Below are 22,122 nucleotides of genomic sequence, written 5' to 3'. Positions count from 1 at the left end.
TCCTGAATTAACTCTGAATTGGATAACAAAGCTTCCTATTATTACAGTATGAGAAAGTGCTCTTCTTTCTAACTCTCCCCTGGCAGAGGGATGTGCTGGAAAGAGCAGAATTATATTTACAGGTTAACTTGGTCAAGTCAGCCTGAGGGTTAGATACAAAAGTGGTGGACACATCGAAGATGAAGATGTTGGCCAAAATAGGTCTTTCACTATTTTAGGCATTGAATTAAGATTACTAAAATGAAGACACCTAGGTATTCCTTATCTAATACATTTAACCCGTCTATTCCCCAGCCTCACCTTTCAGTTTGCTGTGGGGGCTGTGGGATGGATTTTTGCAGGTTTACCAGCCCACAGTTCTCCATACTCAGCTATTGAAGAGTCTGACTGCAAACTAGGCTTGAAGGAAGTTGCTGTGGAATGCACCAATTAATTACATTTATTTTACATAATTGGCATTAGGGCTTTTTGAACAAAAATGCAAATTTATGGAAATTGGTTGAAATAGTTATGCAAAATAATATAAAAATGGACCCCTAAATTATTGGGAAAAAAGGTAGTTTTAATTGAACAGCTAAAAGATTTGTACTTCGTTATATGATTGTATCTAGTAAACTCAATTTTTAAAAGTAAGTTCATTTGCTTTTATGTAACCCTTCCATATCTTGCTCGGTATTGTTGGTATAATTATCACCAATAAAGGACCAATCTTATTTTCTATCTCTTTTTTGCATCAAGCATTAGCTCTGTAAACAGAGATGGAATATGTTATTTTTTTTAACAGAGCCTTGTGCATTACAAATTAGGAAGCATCAGGCCAAAGAGTTGCAAAGCAACCAATTATTGCTTAAAGGGGACATAATGCAGCATCCTGCTTATTTGCTGTTTTGCAGGTGGAATGACATTGCTATAGACAAGACTTTTCACAAAGGATCATTGCAGGGCAGTTATAAGGTAAGTGGCCTTGCAATCGGTAGAATATATCTGGCAGTGGTGGCAGGAAATGTGTAATGCAGATGGATATGCAGTTAGTGATGCAATAAAAGAATATTAAGATGCTTTTGACATAGGAGTGAATACCTGAATAATCATAAAAGGGCACTTAATAAAAATGTGTCAAGAAATATAGAATATGGATGAGTAAACACTAAATGAAAGGAGTGAGAAATAGAATATTGACAGGATAAGGGGCATAGACATTTACAAACAATTAACAAACTGTTAGTGGTTGATGGACAACTCCCAAAATCCAAAGAGATCAAAGGTTTAATATACCTTCAGCTAATCCAGAAATTAGACTGACCTCCAAACTCTAAGGGTGTCGAAGTTCAAGATTCAAATAATTGTGCTAATGAGTTAACTTTCTTATTCAGTATTTTTCCCTTGGAGGAGGTGGGAGAGTTGTGAAGCAGATTGAGGGTGGGCTTGCTTTTCTGGTGCAGTTTTAGTAACACCACTTGGATAATTATTTCTTAAAATATCCTCAAGATTTCAATGGAATACTTTATTCTCTTTAGGTTCCTACTATAAAATGTAATGGGAGGTTGTCGGAAACTATTTAAAGCTTGTCAACTTCTCATCAAGAAATGGTAGGAGTAGGTGAATTGATCTTTATAAATAGAGGGCTACATTCTCAGACCTTGTTCTTGTTGGAGAAGAAGAAAATTTTCCCTACTTTTCTAGGTTCTTCGGCTGGTAAATTGATATAAAAGATTAAGAAAAACAAATGTAATTGCACACATATAGGAGCCTCATGAAAATATGGGAACCACAGATAATCAGGGAATTAAAGTTTGTATGGCATCCGGTGCTAAGGAGAATAGGGTAGGAGTCTGAGACTTCAAAGAGAATAAAGACAATATGCAAGCAGATAGGAGGAGCAGATGATTGGTAAACAAACATTTGTCTTGCCATACAAAGATTGTGGGACACAGAGAGGATTTCAATTGGCAGGCCCTGTTGAGCTTAGGACACCTAGTTCATATTCTCTGTAGTTATCTCTGGACCAGGCCCTCCATCTAAACTCTTGTAGGCAGTTGAGGGAGAGGTACAAGCTCTTCCTGAGTCTTTCGGGCCTTGATTGATTTCAGCTCAAAGCAATCCATATGCCAAAGTGACACATTTTGGGGAAGCTCAATCTGAAACCCTTCATTCCTCCAGAGTGATAAGTAACTAAAGACAAATCTCACCTAGTAATTTGAAGTGGAGAAATGAAATTTGTTAGACTTACAAACTATTACCTGAAAAGTTCAGATTTTAAAAAATAAAATGGGGCCTGTGATCTTATGATTCCCAACATATGTTCTCTGTGTGATGATACATCATTTCTTCCATCCTTCTTTTTTATTTCTCAGTTTGATGCACTGTATGTGTATTTTGTTCCCACTATGTGCAAAATAGTAAAACAAATCCTGAAGATAAATATAAAAATACAATTCATGACTTTTGCTTTTCCATGCAGACATAAAACACAAAATACCAGGAAGTATGTGAAAAGGGCTATAATGAATGTAGTAAAAAATGAAGTTTAGAGAGATTTAACTTAATTGTTCCTGGATAAGATATATCATAAATTTGACTTAAAAGTGCATCTATCCTAGTGATTAATGTCATATATTTCGCTTTAACCAGTATTGTTGTTGAAGGCATTGAAATCATTATATTGCATTCTCTTCCTACTTTTTGACTATCTTCATTCATTATTTAGCTTTAAGTTGAAACTACTTAGTTGATCCATGCAAGATTTCCAGGAGAACTGTTTTCTGCCAAGATTGTGGGAAGTGCCAACCTAAAAAGAGATGCTAAATATTATTGAATTGTTCAGTTCAAATGGGTGAATGTTATGATATATAAATGAGATCTCAGTAAAGCTAAAAAGCAAAAATACTGGATTAATGAGTAAATGTATACTAAATAAAACCACGAAAATGATTAGAATTGGGGCCCACTCATTCAATCACAAATTCATCAAATTGTATTGTTTATCAAACACGGCTCTATGTTGAAATTACACTGATGAATGAAAATCAATCCTTAACCCCTTGTCTTCAATGTCGGAAGAAAGGCAGTGTGCAAAAACAACACTGCCTATACACTAAACAGGAATGAGTACAGCAAAAGGAACAGGTTCTAGGATCTGAGATTAGGGGGCTTTTGGAGGGAGGAGCATCAGAGTGGTCAGCAGTGTGAGTGAATGTTGAGCTGGGTCAGGTGAATACTGAGCCGAGTATTGACAGATAAACATACATTTTTGGATAAAAATATGTACATTTGAATTGGAAACATCTACATCATGCACAAAGACAAGGAGGCATCAAGGATGTAAATATTTCTAGGGTGTGAAGTTCCAGGAGATGATCAGCAGGAGACAGTGGTCAAATAATAAAAGCAGAGTTCGAATTTTTTAAACTGTTCACAGGTTCTCTCAAAAGACAGCTTCCTTCAGGTTTTCTTCCACACACTTACACAATGGAACTTTCTAGTGAATATAAGATTCTTTTTTTTTTTAATTTAAATTCAATTTGCCAACACGTTGCATAACACCCAGTGCTCATCCCATCAAGGATTCTCCTCAGTGCCTGTCATCAAGTCACCCCAACACCCCACCCTCCTTCTGCAACCCTTTGTTTGTTTTCCAGAGTCAGGAGTTTCTCATGGTTTGTACATCTCTCAAATTTTTCCCACTCAGTTCCCTTTGTGATCCCTTTCACTATTTCTTATATTCCATGTCGGAGTGAAATCATATGATGATTGCCCTTCTACAATTGACTTATTTCATTCAGCATAATGCCCTCCAGTTCCATCCATGTCGAAGCAAATGGTGGATATTCATCCTTTCTGGTGGCTGAGTAGTATTCCATTATATATACATGCATACCACATCTTCTTAATCCACCCATCTGTCCAAGGACATCGAGGCACCTTCCAGTTTGGCTATTGTGGACATTGCTGTATGAACATTGGGGTGCAGGTGTCCTGGCATTTCACAACATCAGTATCTTTGGGGTAAATACCCACTATTGCAATTGCTGGGTCGTAGGCAGCTCTATTTTTTAACTTCTTGAGGAACCTCCACACTGTTTTCCAGAGTGGCTGCACCAGCTCACATTCCCACCAACAGTGCAAGAGGGTTTCCCCTTTCTCCACATCCTCTCCAGCATTTATTGTTTCTGTCTTGTTCATTTTAGCCATTCTCACTGGAGTGAAGTGGTGTCTCATTGTGGTTTTGATATGTATTTCCCTGATGGCAAGTGATGCGGAGCATTTTTTCATGTGCTTGTCAGCCATATGTAGGTCTTCTTTGGAGAAATGTCTGTTCATTTCTTCTGCCCATTTCAGGACTGGATTCCTATAGTATAAGGTTTGTTGGTTTTTGTTTTTCCTATCTTCAAAAAGAAGAAATAGCTTTATAGTTTCTCTTCTTGCCAACTTGAGTTCTGCCTTTATTAATTAATTGATCAATATCATTTTATGCTTTTACTATGCTTAATACGGAGGGCAACCCTGTCATTTTATAATTTTTATTAATATTAACAGAAAATATCCACAGACAAAGAGATAATTCAGAACACACTAAATTTTGTCAGTACAGAAGAAAAAGTCATAAAAAAGGCCTAGGTATTTTTGCTCAGGAGGAATGGAAATGATACCTCATGCATTTGTACATTTCTTTCCTTGTATTATAAAGTTTCGGGGCACTCATTTGACAGTACAATGTAAACTAGGATTCTTTAAGTCCACTTGATTCAAGAAGACACTAAGCCCCATAGGAAGAGCAGGACACTTACCATAAGCTTCACAGGTCTTTATGGGGTAGCTGGATCTCCAAACATAGTCCACTAATTCTAACACAAGGGTGTTCCACAAAACTAATCATTCTCATGCTCCATCCTTTGGGCCCAAAAATCTCACTGGCAGGAAGCTGGAATGAAGAAAGAGTAGAGGGAAGTATTATAGGAATTTAAGGAAAATTTAAATTTTGGTGAGTTATTTGTGGCTTTAAAGAAAAAAGCTTAATTATAAAAGTTTATTTTACAGACCACAGCTCCTTATACTAAAATTCGAAAGCTTCCGTACTGTTTTTCATTATGCTGGTATTTTTATAGGTTAAACAGTGTGTGTGGAGGGAAAGTCAACTTTGATACTCTTCATAACTAATCTAATAAAGAACCTCAAAACACCACTACAGAAGCTCACATGGACACACATGTTTGTCTCTCAGGGGAAGTGGGTGCTTTACCAAGAGTGAGCTCTCAAAGCAGAAGTGACCCAGTGCTTTCTTGTCGTTATTTATATTTGAGCTCATATTCAGTGCCCGTCAGAGGGATAAGTGCTATATACAAATATATTCTTATATAATTCCCACAATAATACTAATTTGAATTTTACAAAATAGGAATGTGTAGGAATAAATGTTAAATTTGAAATGTCTGTGTGATTCCAGAACTGATGCATTTAATCCCGATATCACCAATATTGAAATGGATGGAGGGTTCTTTCCTACCAAAGTATTTAAGGAAAAATGTGAATGGGAGTGTGTGATGACTACACACTCCCACAAACTAATATTATATTTAGAGTTGTTATATGAATAACTGGAAATGACAGAAAAATAATTTTAAAATACAAAAGATATAAAACAGAAACTTCTCTCAGTCCAGTGACTTATTTCCATGTCCACTTTCATCACATAATTACTATAAATCATTAATTTCAAATCCAATGGAGGCCACTAAATATACAAAATATGTAATTATCAGTATTAAAAAATTATCTATTGACTTTCTATTTGAACGCTGAAGTATTTTTCAGTTACACCACCCTTTTTCTTTGTTCAATGAAGTTCTATCAACAATACTATACTTTTACATTATCCACGTCTGTGACATTTTCTCTGAATTCAGCAGCCATAATTATGTTGTCCAGCTTCGCCTGAAGTTTGGTTATAAAGGCTGAAAATTAATAGTGTTCAGCTTTTAACTAGGTAGTCTAAATGGATCTATAAGAAACACAGAACTATACCACTTAAAAAAGTATTCTATAAAGTCTAGATCAAATTATCTTTTCTCAATTACTTATGTTTATGCCACTTTCATTAATTTTTGGAACTTGATTTAGTTTTGAGTGAAGTTTGATTCTAAAAACTGAAAACAGAATCATTATTTCCTGACTCAAAGTAACAATTTCCCCTTCTAAACAACTTCTGTCCTTTTTGGAGGCTCCAAATGCTTTTTATTTCGTATTACATTGTTTGCTGTTAAGCAGTTGGAATCCAAAGAAACTCCTAACCAGCTCAAGAAATCATTTTTTAATCCTGGATGATTTTTTCTAGGAATGTTTTGTCTTCCTCCTCTACTCTGAATTTAAAGTCCACTAGACTTTTTTGCTTAGTGGTCATCATGGAAATTCCCGTCACTGTTTCCTGGGTTGGAACACCCTCTTCTTGGAAACCATGTAGTAAGTACAGTGTGCTTGCAAACTATGTCAGATAGCTTCAATGCCTAAAGTGTTTACAAGTTACTTTCAATTGTCAGTTTTACTGGTCCTCTTATTGTTTCCTTTCATGTTTTGATGTTTTTTAGTGTGTTTTGCTGATTGTTTTGAAAAAATACTTTGATGCATGGATTCTCTATGACCCAGGATAAAGTTTCTTTCTAACAAGTTCTATAAATTTATGACTATCCCAAATCAAACTTTGCATTTTACTTGAAATCCTCATGTGGCATGAATCTGAACTACAAATATGAGCAGCAGTAATGCAACAGCAATTCAGTAACCACAGCTCTTCAGAGTTGTTCTTAATTCTCCTTCCTTTTCTACCCTTTATCTGTTCTGTTCAACATCAGAGAAACTTTCCCTGTGTCTTCTGAGTTCAGAATTACTTCCTATTTACCTTTATCTTTGAGCTGAAGGTGGAGATGTCTACCGTTCAGTGTTGGATGGGCTCTGCTTCCCAAAACCAAATGTCCAAGTTTGCTAGCAGGAACAAATGTCCTTAGAGCAAATGTGCCTTTATTCCAGTGCAAGGCACCATTTCTATCTCTGGGGCTCTATATTTCCACACATTTGTCACTTAGTAGCTCCTCGCTGTACTTTTCAGGTATCCAATACATTGAAGAATTCTTTTATTTATTATCTAATAATTTTTATTTTAAGTCAAAGTATTGCTCCAAACAACCTAGATCCCAATTACTGGAAACAGGAACCCATTTTTTTTCTTTATTCTTGAAGTTCACTTATTTTGCCAGTATGTATTGATACTAATGCTGTAGGAACAGGTATACATTTTTTTTTTACTGAAAATACAAGATTTTTCCTAAATATCAAAATAGTTTGATTTTCACTGCATTTTTAAAATATATTTTTATGTTCCACATGCCCTACTTCCATCTTCAGAACATATCTTATATGTACTCAATTTCCTTTCTCTGTCTTCCACACTAAGAATATTTTCTATAATCCATTTTAAATGTTATTTTATTCTGTTCCATTTTGTGCAATTTCCTCAAACCTATTTGCAATATTCCTGACAGTATTTTTGGTTGAAGTTATGCCTTATTGTTGTTCTTATGTGTCTTTTCTCTCTGTTCTATGTTAATTGTTCTCTTCCATATCCTTCCTGAGCCCCGCCTGTTGGCTTTCATCTCTGGCTTTTGTTTAATACTTTCTTCTTTAGGGATCCCTGGGTGGCGCAGCGGTTTGGCACCTGCCTTTGGCCCAGGGCGTGATCCTGGAGACTCGGGATCGAATCCCACATCGGGCTCCCGGTGCTTGGAGCCTGCTTCTCCCTCTGCCTGTGTCTCTGCCTCTCTCTCTCTCTCTCCCCGTGTGACTATCATGAATAAATAAATTAAAAAAAAAATACTTTCTTCTTTAAATCCTTATGTCTTTTGTTTCACTGTTACCCTGTTTCATTCTTTGTTTTAATAGATAAACAATGTCTGTTATCCTTTTGGGTTTAAAGCTAACTGGTTGTCTGAAGTCATTTAGTGTTTTCTCGGGCAGTTCTGTTAGCCTATGAAAAATCTTTTCTTATTAAATTATGTTTTGTTAGGAAATAAATCCAGATGACAGATCCAGGGGTGTTGATTGAAAAAAGTTGGGGAGAGGCTTGGTACTTTCTATATATCCAGTCTTTGCCAGAAGCTACCAATGGGCCCAAGGGACAAGGAGACCAGGATTAGGCACTCAGAGCTGATGTGCTTATATTGGAGAAGGACAAGGAATAGAGTTTTTCTATCCATCACATAATTATATACTGTTTTCTCCCTTGCCATAATTTGAAGGTTATCTTTTCAATATCCTAATGGATCTAGGGATCGCTGAGAGTTTATAGACCACATTACAGTATGAAAGTCACTTAACAGGGTCTAGTACACACACGAAAGTATTTTGAGAGTACTATATTGTTATTGTTGTTACTATTATAAGCAACCAAACAATTGAAAGGAGGTATCTTTTTAATGTAACCTATAAGAGTTTTCTTCACTCTAGTTCAGAGAACTAGGAATGACATGGGAATTCATTTTGCGTCATTTTGGACAAAATTATATCCAACTTACCTTGAGTCCCCCAGCAATATGGAGACTTCAGTGACTCAAAGTTGTCTTTGGATAGAGGGAATAGCCATGCAAAGATTCCAAGGTAAGAGCATTACCAGTGTATGTGACACACTGCCAGGGACAGTATAAATGGAGCAGAGAGAGGGAGATGGGAGATGAGGTCAGATGGATTTGGGAGATAGGCTTACATTGGACCTTGTTAAGGTTTTGGCTTTTATTCTGAATGATATGGGGAACCACTGGAGGGATTTTTAGCAGAGGAGTGATAGAATCTGACCTATGTTTCAAAAGGATTTCTCCGTCTTGTATGTTGAAATTAAACTGTAGATGAAGAAAGGTGGAAGTAGGGAGACCAGTTGGAAGACTATTGAAATGATACAGATGGGAGATGATGGCAACTCATACAGCAGCATTCACAGTAGGGTAAGTGAGAAATGGCCAGATTCTACATATAATTTGCAGCTGTCACCAAGAGAATTTTTTGATGTGCTGGATGTGGGCTGTGAAAGAAGAACACTTAAAAGCTATAATTCCTAGTTTCTAGGCCTGAATAACTCAAAGGATTCAGTTGTTGTTGAGCTGAAATGGAAAGGGCACTGTGTAGAACTTGTATTTGGGGATAGGAGATTTGAACATGTTAAGTTTGAGAGGCCTCTTAGTTATATGTCACCTGAAATGAAGCTTGGACTCAGTGTGAAGAGTTAGATAATGTCATCCCTCTCAAATTTCATGTCTCCCTGGAACCTCTAAATGAGACCTTATGGGGAAATAGGGTCCTTGCAGATATAGCCAAGTTAAAATAAAGTCATAGTGTATTAAGGGGCCTTAAATACAGTATGTCTAGCATCCTTTTAAGAAGACGGAAATCTGGACACACAGAGACACTCAACCATAGAAGAGAAGGTTATGTGAAGGCAAAAACAGAGGATGAAGAATTGTATTTATAAACCAAATAGAAGCCAATAGAAGCTAGGAGAGGCAAAGAATGATCCACCTCCCAGACCCTTCAGAACAAGTATGGCTCCTTTGACACCTCAAATCCATATCTCTAGCCTCTAGGCCTACGAGAGAATAAGTTTCTATTCTTATAAGCTACACAGTTTGTAGTGCTTTGTAATGACAGCCTAGAAAACTAATACACCTGTGTGTATTAGTGTGACCTGACTGGCTTTCAGTAGTTCATCATCTCCTATATTTTAGATCTGCTAATTCTCACACATGATTATCCAGGGGGCAGAAATCTGGCTCATATAGCTGACTCACATTGGGCTAAGGATCTAAAACCCTAGGTTGGATAGGGCACTGATATTATTTGTTAATCTCTGGCTAGATAGTTCATTCTCCATCTTACATTTATGCAGATGATATTCTCAACACAAAACTTTCTGAAATTTAATTTCCTCATATCTGTGAGAGAAAAGTCCTAAGAAATATATTGCACCCATATAATGGATTTTGAAGTTCTATGCATAAAGTTAAAAAACTTTGATAAAATTTAACAGCCTGCCTAATGTTAAAAACAGTAACTCTAAAAAGAGTTTTTGTGGGTTCAAATCAGTAAATTAAAAAAGTTAATATTTTGTCATGTCTAGATAACCTAAGTGATTATAATTTGAATTATGATATATCCAATCTAATTTTGCTCTTTAGGAAAGGAAAACTGCCTTATTCACCATCCACGCTTACAAGAAATTCCTAAGCTTTCATACCACAAGTAGAAGAATCTTAACCAAAAGGAGTTACTATACCTTGTTTTAAAAATCTGCATCTGAATTTGCTATAGTTGGTAAAAAAAATAAATAACGCTTGCTTGTCTTTTCCCATGTTTGGTTATATACAGTTATAGAAAGAATGAAGCTGGGAAACACCCTCAGAAACTGAGAATTTCTCTAAGGGTCAGAAAGACAATAAGCTTTTTTGGAAAAGTAATGGGGGATTCTCACATGGTGAGGATAAGTCCATGGGGTTGAGTTGAAAACTAAGCATCTGGCTTATGAAAATTTTTGCTGTCGCTGCTGGAGCTAGTCAGCATTATATAGTTCCTTGATCACTAGGGACTTTACGATCTGTCTTAAGCTATTTGTGCACTAACAATAACTCTGTTCATTCCATGATTTCTATTTGTAGGGGGGAAAAAGAGTAAATGAAGTCTGAAAAATGCAAACATAAAGAGATGTTAAAATAAGGATATTGGGTGTTGAGAAACAAACAAAAAATACACCCCCCAAGAGATGCAATAAATCCAAATCATTTTCAGAACAAGAGGGAAAAAATAGTTAACACAAAACTGAACCAAAAGATGCAAATAAATAAGTAAATTTCTCATTCAGGATCTATTTGGAGGCCATATTTTTGGCAGAGTTATTGCTTATTATTTTCATGTTTCGAGTTTCTTATCTTCTTTTGTCAGTCTATTGAAAGCTTGTTAAAATCTTACTTGCTTTTCCTGTTCTTTTGTTGTTGTTCTTGCCTTAACTTTAATGTTAAATCATGTGGAAGTAAAGTAAAAGGGAGAAAAAAGCCAACACAAATAGTCACTGCAGTGGCCTAATTTTATGGCTACTTTATATATTGATCAGTTTATGTTTTATTCAGACTTGATGGGGGAACATTTGGGCAATAAGAAGGAATCTCTCCCTTAAATAGTAAATTGCAATGCTGACGCAGAACATCTAAGGGTTTCCTGGAGAGGCTTGTTAGAGCCTGAAAAGGGCACTGATGTAGAAAAGAAATAACTGTCCATGGATACTTGTCAGTACAAGAGGTTGCCACACTAACTCTTTTCTCCTTATTTTGGAAGACATGATAATACATTTTATCCCTGCTGTCCAGAGCCTAGCATGGTGCTGTCGGTTAGTAAATCTTCAATAAATAGGCAATAAAGGATATGTGAATACAGTGATGAGGCCAAGTAAGGACACACTCACCCAATTAAAAGTAATACTGATTGACCGAGGTTCTAATGGTCAGAAATGTTGGATTGTCCAGATCCAAATCAAAGACTATTTGAATGCAGAATCTATGCACTTAGCCACTGTCCAAAATGATTCAGAAAGTACTAGCCAGGTAGTCTTGGGCATAACCTTTGTGAATCTCCATTTCTCACACTGAAATAGAATGAGATAATATCTCAAGATGTAGTTTTAGAGACAATGAGTAATAATATGGGGAGAATGCACACTCCTGTGCCCTTCACATAGTTCACATCATTGAAAATGATGATGATAGCAGCCAAGGTAGAGTTGTATTAACTGTTCTCCTTTTTATTGTCAGCTACTTCTCTAACATTTTCCCTTCTTCCCAATAACCTCCAGAGAATTTCCAAGACAATATCTACCCTTGGCTGCCTCTCACAATGCTATCATCTGCATCTTGGAGGGTTATATGCCACCTAACATTTGCTCAATCTCCTCTGATAAGTACCACCTGGGTCCCTGAGTTCAATGCCATGAAACTCCATATTGCACTACAAACTATAGGGACCACAGTGAAGCATGTCTGGCCATTTTAATCACACATACAAAATCCTGATAGAATACTAGTGCCTTGCATGTAGTGTGTCTTCTCTTCATTTCAGACAGAGTCTTGCTTTACTTTCATCATCTCTCTATACCTTATACCTGAAGGTAAAGACAGATTCACATACTCATAACCTCTTAACCCCCACCAATTCAAAATTTGAGCTTAGACTTCAGCAGGCCAAATGAAAAGATCCATTGACCCCCCCTGGTGCTTATGTCAAAAATCCAGAGAGCCTACCCACCTTTCATGAGACTATCAAGACAATATGTCACAATTACTAGTGAGATTAATCATTTATTTTTTCAGAAATATTTTACAGTGTCCCTTTCTAGAAGATACTGTGGTGAACATTGCTGTGCATTGGAATTCTAAGTGAAATTGGACCCACAGTTTCCAAAGGAATGAGAGGAAATGAATCTTTAAAACTTGAGATTCCCTTCTGCAACACCACTACCCCCTATTCCAAGCCTGTTACATTGGTGCTAAATATAATCTTTTACCAGTGTGGGCTCTGCATATCTGAAAATCATACATGGTGATCCTCTTGAGTCTATTCCTTTCTTCCTTTATTAATGAAAGGGTTTTTATTTGTGCCCTCCATTATTCCCAGAAGTACAACACGAAACAAGATGGGGAACCATGATTTATCTTCTATTTGATAAAAACATCTGCAGAATAAAATGAGCCTCTTGATGCCGGAATTGTCATCAATGATGACTTTGACAAAATGAGCAATACATAATTTGCTAGCTCCCTTGCGAAGCTGAAACAGATTGTCAAATAAAACACTGGAGGAGATGCATATGGGCTGAGTAGACCAGCTTTGAATAGGAACGCATGCAGGTGGTGGCTTAGTAGTGGCTCTAAGAAGGAGGACTGCCCTAATTTGGAGGGTCATTTGCATTTGAAAATGCTCATTGCTAAATAGTGAGTATTCCCTATGGAAAATGAGAATGGATACTGCCAAAACTGCAGCTATTTCTGTCCTTTGGTAACTTGAACAAACCAGAGAGCCCAAGGAAGGAAGAGAACAGGTTATACTCAAACAAACTGTCCTGTAATCGTGGGCTTCACAGAATACAAATCAGTAATATATGAAAAGGATGCTCATGAAAATCAATTGCTTTATGGTCAAAGATGGATTTTCCATCAACACAAAGCACAGAAAGTGTACTAATGGTATATTCAGTATGCATTTGGAGAAATGGCAATCAAATGCTTTTATTAGTCTTTGTATCTGAAAAGAATGGCAAAAATCATGTAATTATTTTAAATCTGAATTTCACAAGTCAATACTAGTTGCCAAGATCGACAATGAGAGCTGTTCTATCCTCAAGACTTGGGTCCTTTACCTGAGGGATCCTACTTCTACTGAAATTCCTGTTATGTTGAGTTCTTTCCTCAAAAGAAAGAAGAGATTGATGTTTTACCAGTACAGTTATGTTATTTACTCAAAATATTATTCTCCCTTAGTGTATATATATTTCTAATAAACTTTTTATTTTAGAAAAAATTTAGATTTACAGAAAAGCTGTAAAGATAGTACAGAGGGTTCCCAAATAGCCCACAACCATTTTCTCCCATTATTGAAATCTTATACTAGTATGACACATTTGTCAGAATTAATGAATCAATATTGTTACATTTGATTTATTCCCTGCAGATTTTCCATACAGACTCTCTTAGTTTTTACTTAAATTCATTTAAGTAAAATATTTCTGTTCCAGGATCCCCATCTAGGATCCCACATTACATTTAATAATCGTCACCTTAAGCTCCTCTTGGCTGTAACAGTTTCTCAGGCTTCCCTTGCTTTTAGTAACCTTGACAGTTTTGAGGAGTACTGGTCAGGTGTTTTGTAAAAGGTCCTTCAATTTGGGTTTGAATTATGTTTTCCCATGGGTAGACTGGAGTTATGGGTTTTTGAAAGGAAGACCGAAGAAGCAAAATGTCATTCTCATCAAGTCATATTAACAGTGCATGCTATCAACATGACTTATGTTGAGGTTAATTTTCGTTGCCTGGTTAAGACAGTGTTTGTCAGGTTTCTCTACTATAAAATTATATTGTTCTTTTTTTTCCCATGCACTAATCTTCGGAAGCAATTCACTAAGGACAGCCTACACTAAAGGGTTGGGGGTGGGAGTTAACTCTGCTTGACAGGGGATTATCTACATCAATTACTTAGAATTATTTTATATGAAATATCTTTATATGTGGGACTATAATCCAATACTTACTACCTTTATTAGTCAGGGTACTGCAGAGAAATAGAATAAGTGGATGAAAACAAGATAGATTATAAATGTGGACATAGACAAGGGTTATAGATATAGATATATTTTAAGGAACTGGCTCATGTGATTGTGGAGGCTGGCAAGTCCAAAATCTGCAGGGTAGATTGGGAGGCTGAAGACAAAGGAAAATTTGTAGCTGGAGTCTAACAGCAATCCGTTGGAAAAATTCTTCTTTTCTCTGTAGAGGTCAAGCTTTTCTATTAAAGCCTTCAATTGATTGGATGAGGGACCACTCACATGGATTTTGAAGAGAAATCTTTTAACTCAAGTCTAATGATGAAAATGTTAGTCTCATCTAAAAAATATCTTTAACAGAAACATAAGATTTGATGCAACACCTGGGCACCATGGCTGAGCCAGGTTGACACACAAAATTGACCATCACACTACCTTAATTATTTTGTCGCTCAAATTGTTCTAGTTGTGGCCATTGGGAGCTCTTTCACTCGTTTCCATGACTGTTTGACAAAACACACATTATTGTGGGGTGTTTTACCCTTTTTTTGAGAACTTTCTTACTTTCTGGCACTATAAGAAATTCAGACTCATACTATATATTTTCTCCCACAGTCCTAAATCGTTATGTGTGTGTGTGTGTGTGAAAGAGAGAGAACACAAGTACATACCCAACACACTGCATGCTCTGGTGGTGTCTTTTCTTATAAAACACTAATCTTACCATGGCATCACCCTTGTGACCTCATTTAATCTTAATTACTTCCTTAAAGATCTTATATACAAATATAGTCACACTAAGGGGTTAAAGCTTTTAACATATGAATTTTGGAAGGGACACACACATTTAGTCTCTAACATCTTATTTTCTTTCTGCCTGAAGAACTTTTTAAAACATTTCTTCCAGGGTACATCTGCTGGAGATTAATCTCCTCAATTTTTATTAGTCTGAGAAAGTATTTCTTGTTTACTTCTGAAGGATAATTTTGCTGAATATAGAATTCTAGATTGGGGGGTCAGGAAGTGAAGTTCTTTTAAATGTTTTCCCTCTACACTCTTGTTGCTTGCATTGTTTCTAATGAAAAGACTGCAGTAATGATTATTCCTTCCCTCTGTAGGTAAGATGTGTTTTTCCCTTTCCTCTGATTTCTCATTTCTATTTTTTCTGCAGTTTTAATATAATATGCCTAAATATAGTATATTTTGGTATTCATCCTGTTTTGTGTTCTTTAATCTTCTTGGAATTGTGCTTTGCTGTATTTCATTAATTTTAAAAAGTTCTCAGCTTTTATTACTGTACTTATTCTGCTCAATTCTCTTTTCTTTTTCTATTCCAAAGTTGTATATGTTACATTTTTTTGGTAGCCCTTAAATGTCTGTTCTGGTGTAAAATTATTATCTCTCACTATATTTCAACATGGGAAGTTGCCATTGTCCTATCTTCCAGGTCAAAGACTCTTTCTTGGCCATATCAGGTCTACTAATAAACTTATCAAAGACCATTCTTCATTTATGTTACACTGCATTTATTTTATTGTAGGGTTTCCATTTTTTTCTACTTACATTACTCATCTGTTCTTTCATGTTTTATACTTTGTTTTATTAGAACCCTTAACATGTAAATCATAATCATTTTAGACACCCTGTGGTGATAATACCCAAATCTGTGTTATATGTGAATCTGGTACTTATACCTACTATGCCTACTTTGTCTCTTCAGATAGTTTTTGTTTGATTATTTGTTCTTGCCTTTTGGCATGCCTTGTAATTTTTTTTTTGTTTTTTTTTGTTTTTTTCCTTGAAAGTCAGGCAACAAATAAGAATTGAGAGATTTTAATCTGGCTAGGAGTTGGACTGTGTTTGATTTTTGCTATAGTCATAGATGCTAGAGATTTTAAGTTCTTCGAGTGTCCTTGTATTAGGTTTTCTATTAGTGTTGTTCCTTAGGGGGTCTGCATGTAAGGCTTTTCCACTTCTAGCCTACTGCTATTATCCCAGAGCCTTGTTTTGTGTAGTGGTAAAGTCAGGGGAAGGCAGAGTGTTATATAATCTTCTGAATAAATTTCAGTCCTTTATCCCCTTCTGTGGCTGTAATATTCCCCATTTATTTCCTTGAAGCACTGAGTCCTACAGACTATATTTTCTATGAATGTGAGACAAGAAGGCTGATGGGGCCTGGAGTGGAAGGCATTCCATTCTGACAGCTGGGATTAGGCTCAGGCACAGTTCTTTATCCAAGGAGTAGTTCTTTGCTATGGAGAAGACTCTGGGGGTATTTCACAATGATTATTCTTCTCTTCTCTTGGCCAGGGATATGAGTCTTTCCTGCATCTTTACTCCAAGAACTTGGTCAAGTTCTTAGAGGTAAACGCAGAGAATTGCACTCCTTCCTCCAAGATTGTGGCCACCAGTGTTTCTCAATCTCATGCTAGTCTACACTCAGCCTCAAGCAATTCGTCAAAATTACCACTTAAGTGTTACTGCCAATTTATGACTCCAGGACTTCTGTTCCAGGTGAGCAGATCCAGGCATTTACCTCTAGAGATTTCAGGGTGGCAATTTTCCCTGAGACTTCAATTCTCTAATTGGTCCAAGAAAAGAATCATTGCTTTCCAGATTTCCAGCTTTTTACTGTTGAAGGTTAGGGGCAACAACTTTCAATAATTTTACTGTCAGAATGGAGACCAGCATTCTATATTTTTAAAACTCTATTTAATTTTGCACATATAATTCATGCTAGTCTTTCAAGTTAGGGTTTCTGAATGACCATGCTATAGAGATTGTCTTTTCCCCTTCTCTTCAATTGTTTCTCTATGTTTCTCTAAGATAATGATTTATCTTAAAATGTTCTGTCTCTGCCAATTCACCATGAGGAATTTTTACTAATTTCTGTCATGTTCCTCATCTACTCCATGAGTCCTACCAGTTTTCCACAAAAGACTAAAGATTAAAAGATAGCAAATTTCTTATTTTCTTATGATATCAAATAGTAAATAATCAATCAGAGCTGATTATGACTTGTATGCAACTTCAAGTAGCATTCATTAAGGGCCTATACTGCCTATAATGGTCAAACTAAAATGAAAAGGCAAGAATAGAGTCTTCAAAGCTACAGTGAATAGTTTCTGGCTGTTGCTTTCTTTTATCTTTCTTTCACTACTTTAACTTTTTTTTTTTTTTTTTTTTTTTTTTTTTTTTTTTTTTTTTTTTTTTAGTTGTATTTTATGGATTCCGTAATTGAAAATTTAGAGTCTGGGCTAATGAGTGTGTCAAGGCATGGGACAAAGTGCAACCTGGTGCTTCCTGACAATAAAGGTTTAATCCTCTTCCTTGAGAGACTTCAGAAAACTCTAGTAATTGAGGAAGCAAGAATATCTAACCCTGGAGTACAACTTTTTATGAACACTGTGTACTTCATGACACACAAGGGATCTTTTAAAAACAGAGCATTGGTGTTCAGTAAGTTTACCCTTTGACAAATGATTGTTTTACTGTATACAATACTCCCTACAAAACTTTTATTACTATTACACAAAAAAGTAATAAAATGAGATACACCCCCCCCCCCATTTATACATTTCTTTCCCCTCTGTAACTAAGCCTAATATTTGCCTGACAGAGAAAAAAAAATTCCTAGGGTATCATTTGCAGTGTTAATGAAATGAGCCATGAACCAAACTTAGGAGCAGTTATGGGCTTTCCACTGAATGACCCAAGCACTGTCTTTGCTGGGTCACAACCTTTGCCCCATATTCTGCTATCCACAATTGGAAAGCCAGAGATAGTGACCCTTCCAAAAGAATTATCACACAAGTTTAATATGAAGATCTCTCTATAAAGATGAAAGGGTTTTCCATTTAATTATTGATGTTGTCTTGTGCCATTCTATTGGGAAAATGCTCAATATGAGTGCAGAAATTCACACATGTCCCTCCTCCCCCCGCCAAACCCCAAACTGTGTGCCCAAAGAGAAATTCTTCCAGAGATGACATCATATGGAAATAACAATACACTCCATTAATTACTCTCTCTAAGGAAGAGACATGTGACACATCTTACAGAATCAGCTCAAAAGACAGAAAATCCAGAGCACTCATTATATATTTTCTCCTGACACAGCACATTAAAATCTGAAGAAAAAAGACCATCTTATCATAAAGTCAGCAAAAAAGAAAACAAAACAGTGCTCCTATTTGTGCACCTCTGGCCATTTGGAAGATTATGCATTATGCTACAAATATTGTTTTCCAAAGATCCCACATGGTATAGTGGAGGGAACATGGAATTGCTAATTAAAAACAAATTAAATCTCTGTGACTTCTTAATCCATGTGATCTTCTAAGAGTTATTTAACCTCTCTGTTCCTATACTTAAATTAATACTTATCTTTGAAGATTATAGTAAGAATTTTATGAGATAGTGAAAGTAAAACACATGAAAAAGGGTTAGCACAAAAAATAACTTAGCAAATGTTTATTTCTTCTTGCCTGTCAGTCTCTCAGTAGGCAAATACAACCTAAAATGTATCCAGTACCTTAATTACTTTAGTCATTGGTAGGTTGGAAGAGAGTCCCTGGAATATCAATTGTTTCATCTGGTCAACAATTCTTTATGCTTCATCTGTGTTAATGAATAAAGAGATAACAGGCTCAAAATGGAGTCACTTGTGCGAAGGCCAGGTCTCCAAATGGAGATTGAATACCTAAATTAATTACAGTTTCAACCTCTCCTAAGAATGGAATATTAAACCAGTTAATCTGGAATTACCTGGTCAGCATTAGTGAGGTAATCTACCTGAGAGACCCTGGACATCCCCTAAAGGAAGGTCACTTTGCTATAAACAATCCACTCTTTTCTAATACCTTCCTCATTCCACCCCATTCTCCCAATGAAAGTCTTTCATTTTGTACAGCTTTCCAGAGCCCCTTTATATTTCCCTAATGGAATGCTACTCAATTCATGAATTGTTGAATAGGGCCAATAAGATCTTTAAAATTTACTCAGCTGAATTTTGGTTTTTTAACATCTGATGTTTCTTTCTTCTAAGGTCTTTCTCATTAGCATGTTAAGTCATAGGTTTTAAATGGAAGCTGTCATGTTAAATAGCAAGTAATATTCCAGATACATTGGATGAGTTAAAGCTAGATCAATCAGAGAATACCACCTCCTTGGCCAAAAGGATTAGACTCAAGGTTAGGAAAGAAATTCAACAGAGGAAAATCAGAATCTTTCACTAGGATTTTTCAAAAGGTTCCTAGAAAGGGAAAAATCCATTCCTGTCTAAAGAAACACAAGTCTGGAAGCTAAGTGCAGCCATAATGTTCTCTGCCTGAGGATAAAGTTGGTTGCAATAGAAGGTAATGAGCTGACAAGCAAAAGGAAGTTTCAGGTACCCCTGTTCACTGTTAGGCTTTTGCCAGCTAAAGCATTACTTTACTCAGTCCAAGTTTCACCTCCTCTAGGAAGTCTGTCATGATTCTACCAGGCTGGATTTGAAGCTCTACCTTCTGTCTTCTCATAGAGCCCTGTGACTACTTCTATCCTAACACTGACCACTTTATAATAGTTTATCAGTTACTCTCCCTGTCATCACCACTAGTCCCTAACAGTCAAAAGGGACTTGTTTTATATTTTAATACTGCTCCTCTTTGTACCAAACATAGCCTACTCTCTGGGACAAAGACATATTATTCAATTTTAATGAACACTTTTTTTTAAGATGTGATTTATTTATTTGACAGAGACAGAAAGAGAGAGAGTGTGTGTGAGCACAAGTAGGGTGGGGGAAGTGGCAGATGAGGAAGAAGCAGGTTTCCACTGAGCAGGGAGCCCTACATGGGGCTTGATCTCAGGATTCTGGGGTCATGACCCCAACCAAAGGCAGCCGCTAACTGGCTGAGCCATCCAGGTGTGCCTTAACGAACACTTCTGATTTTAGTTCAGTTGTTTGTTGCCTAGCAGTCCACAGCTGTGCCATAATATTTGAAATTTCATCTTCATGTGTCTTTGTGGTTGTTTTGATTGCTCTGGTTGAGATTTGATGACTTAAATGCATGCATATCTTTATTTTAACATCTTTTTACTATCATTATAGGCAACTGGAAACCTTGCAGCAAAACAATCCTGAAAACAAACAAGCAAAAAACACACCAAAAAAACTACCTTTCTGAAAAAATATTCATCTCATACTAGAAAATCCTGCCCATCTGTGTATAAATGATTTGTTTTTAATTTTGCAAAGAAAGAACCACACTTCTATTTGAACATTTGTCTCATTATTAAAAGCTAACTTGTTCATTTGTATTAAATTTCAAAGTGTTCCAACCTACAAACAAAATATCACATGTTAAATGCCAAAGTTTGGGAAAAGAAAAGCCATAATCATTTCACTCTTGAGTTCAATAGGTTTTTGCTATTTATTCATTTATTTAAATTCTCAAATATACAAAGTTCTTAAGTGAATTGGAGTGAATCTAAAGTAAAATAATTTTCACACTCCCTAAACTTCCCTCCAGGAATCAGTAATCAGAAGCCAAAGATTGAGATGCCTTCAGGTGAGAAGCAGTTGGAAAGTAAGTGGTGAAATTTCCTATGAAGGACAGGAAAAGATTGTTTTGGTATATTCTTTTCAAGGTTTTTACTAATTCTCTTCTGTAAAGTCATCACCAAGTTCGCAGTATTTAACAAAGGTACTTAATTAGGGGTTCTCTCTTAAATACAATTTCCCAAAAATTCCTTTCAAACCAATCATATCATATTCAGTGCTATTGAGATATGATTTATCAATTCATTTGAATTGCTTCTCCAGCCTCTGAATCAGAAAATAATGGGACCAGTACTGACTTTGGAGCTAGGAAGACCCGTGTTTGCATCCAGTTTTCCCTAAATCCAAGCTGCAGTCTTTAGCAAGTCTCAGTATTCATACACTTCAATTTAATTGTATGAGAACTATAATTTCCAAGCTCTCAAATTTATTGCATGGAAAAATGATATTTGTATATAAAGTATATAGTAAAATGCATGACATATAGAAGGTGCTTAATAGAGGTAGTTGTTATCCAATATTAAGAAACCTTATGTTTGTGCCAGATATTATGCTGGCTACTGGTTAATTAGAACTGAGGGCAAATTCTCTCTCCTGAGATCCCATCTTCTGTAGGAGACAAAACCAGTAAAGAAGAAAATGGAAGAGTGAGTAAAGTTTGAGTAAATGAATGAATGAATGAATGAATGAATAATTACAGATTTTTATAAATACCATATAACAATACCCAGGATATTGGCAAAGGATGGGAAAATGATGATTTAGATAGAGCCTTTTGAATATGTCACATATAAATGACATTTTTTGAGTACTGATATCTAGACAGTGGAAACCATCTGGGAAGAACATTCCAGGCAGCATGGTATATGCAAAGGCCCTGGGGCATGAAAAGACTTGACTTTCAGGGTGCTGAAAGGAAACTAGCATGGATAGAGCTTAGATAACAGTTGGATTTCAGAGTAAGATTAGAGATGGGCAATAATAAAACGATACAAAGCAATAAGAAGTAACAGCAAAAGTTTGAAACCGATTCTAAGTGCAATGGGGAAAGAGGCCTTGAAAACTTAAGCCAAGAGTTTTGCTCTCAGTGATCAGGTGTGTGTGTTGAATAGATGATGAGGGCAAGAGTTGAACCAGAGGACACCAGCCAAAAGGTTATCAAAGTAATCCACTGGAGAAATGATAGTAATTTGCACTAAGGTGGTAGTCCTGGAAATAAGACTATTTTCCTGACACATTATAC

The 22,122-nt window shown here is 36.1% G+C and overlaps 1 long non-coding RNA gene across 1 annotated transcript in view; it reads right to left on the bottom strand.

The window, feature by feature from the left end:
• Positions 1 to 299: 299 nt before the first annotated feature.
• Positions 300 to 22,122, bottom strand: part of LOC118354353 (uncharacterized) — a 28,264-nt gene continuing 6,441 nt past the window's right edge. Inside the window, exons 2-4 of the long non-coding RNA XR_004814762.2 lie at positions 18,870 to 18,955; positions 4,788 to 4,921; positions 300 to 413 (exon numbers count right to left, since the gene is read on the bottom strand). This is a non-coding gene — a long non-coding RNA (uncharacterized LOC118354353). The remainder of the gene's footprint in view (positions 414 to 4,787; positions 4,922 to 18,869; positions 18,956 to 22,122) is intronic.

This window comes from Canis lupus, chromosome 3 (assembly GCF_003254725.2).
Source record: "Canis lupus dingo isolate Sandy chromosome 3, ASM325472v2, whole genome shotgun sequence".
In the NCBI taxonomy this organism is placed as follows: domain Eukaryota; kingdom Metazoa; phylum Chordata; class Mammalia; order Carnivora; family Canidae; genus Canis; species Canis lupus.
Note: the sequence above shows the minus strand (reverse complement) of the source record. Positions and strands in the feature narration are given on the sequence as shown.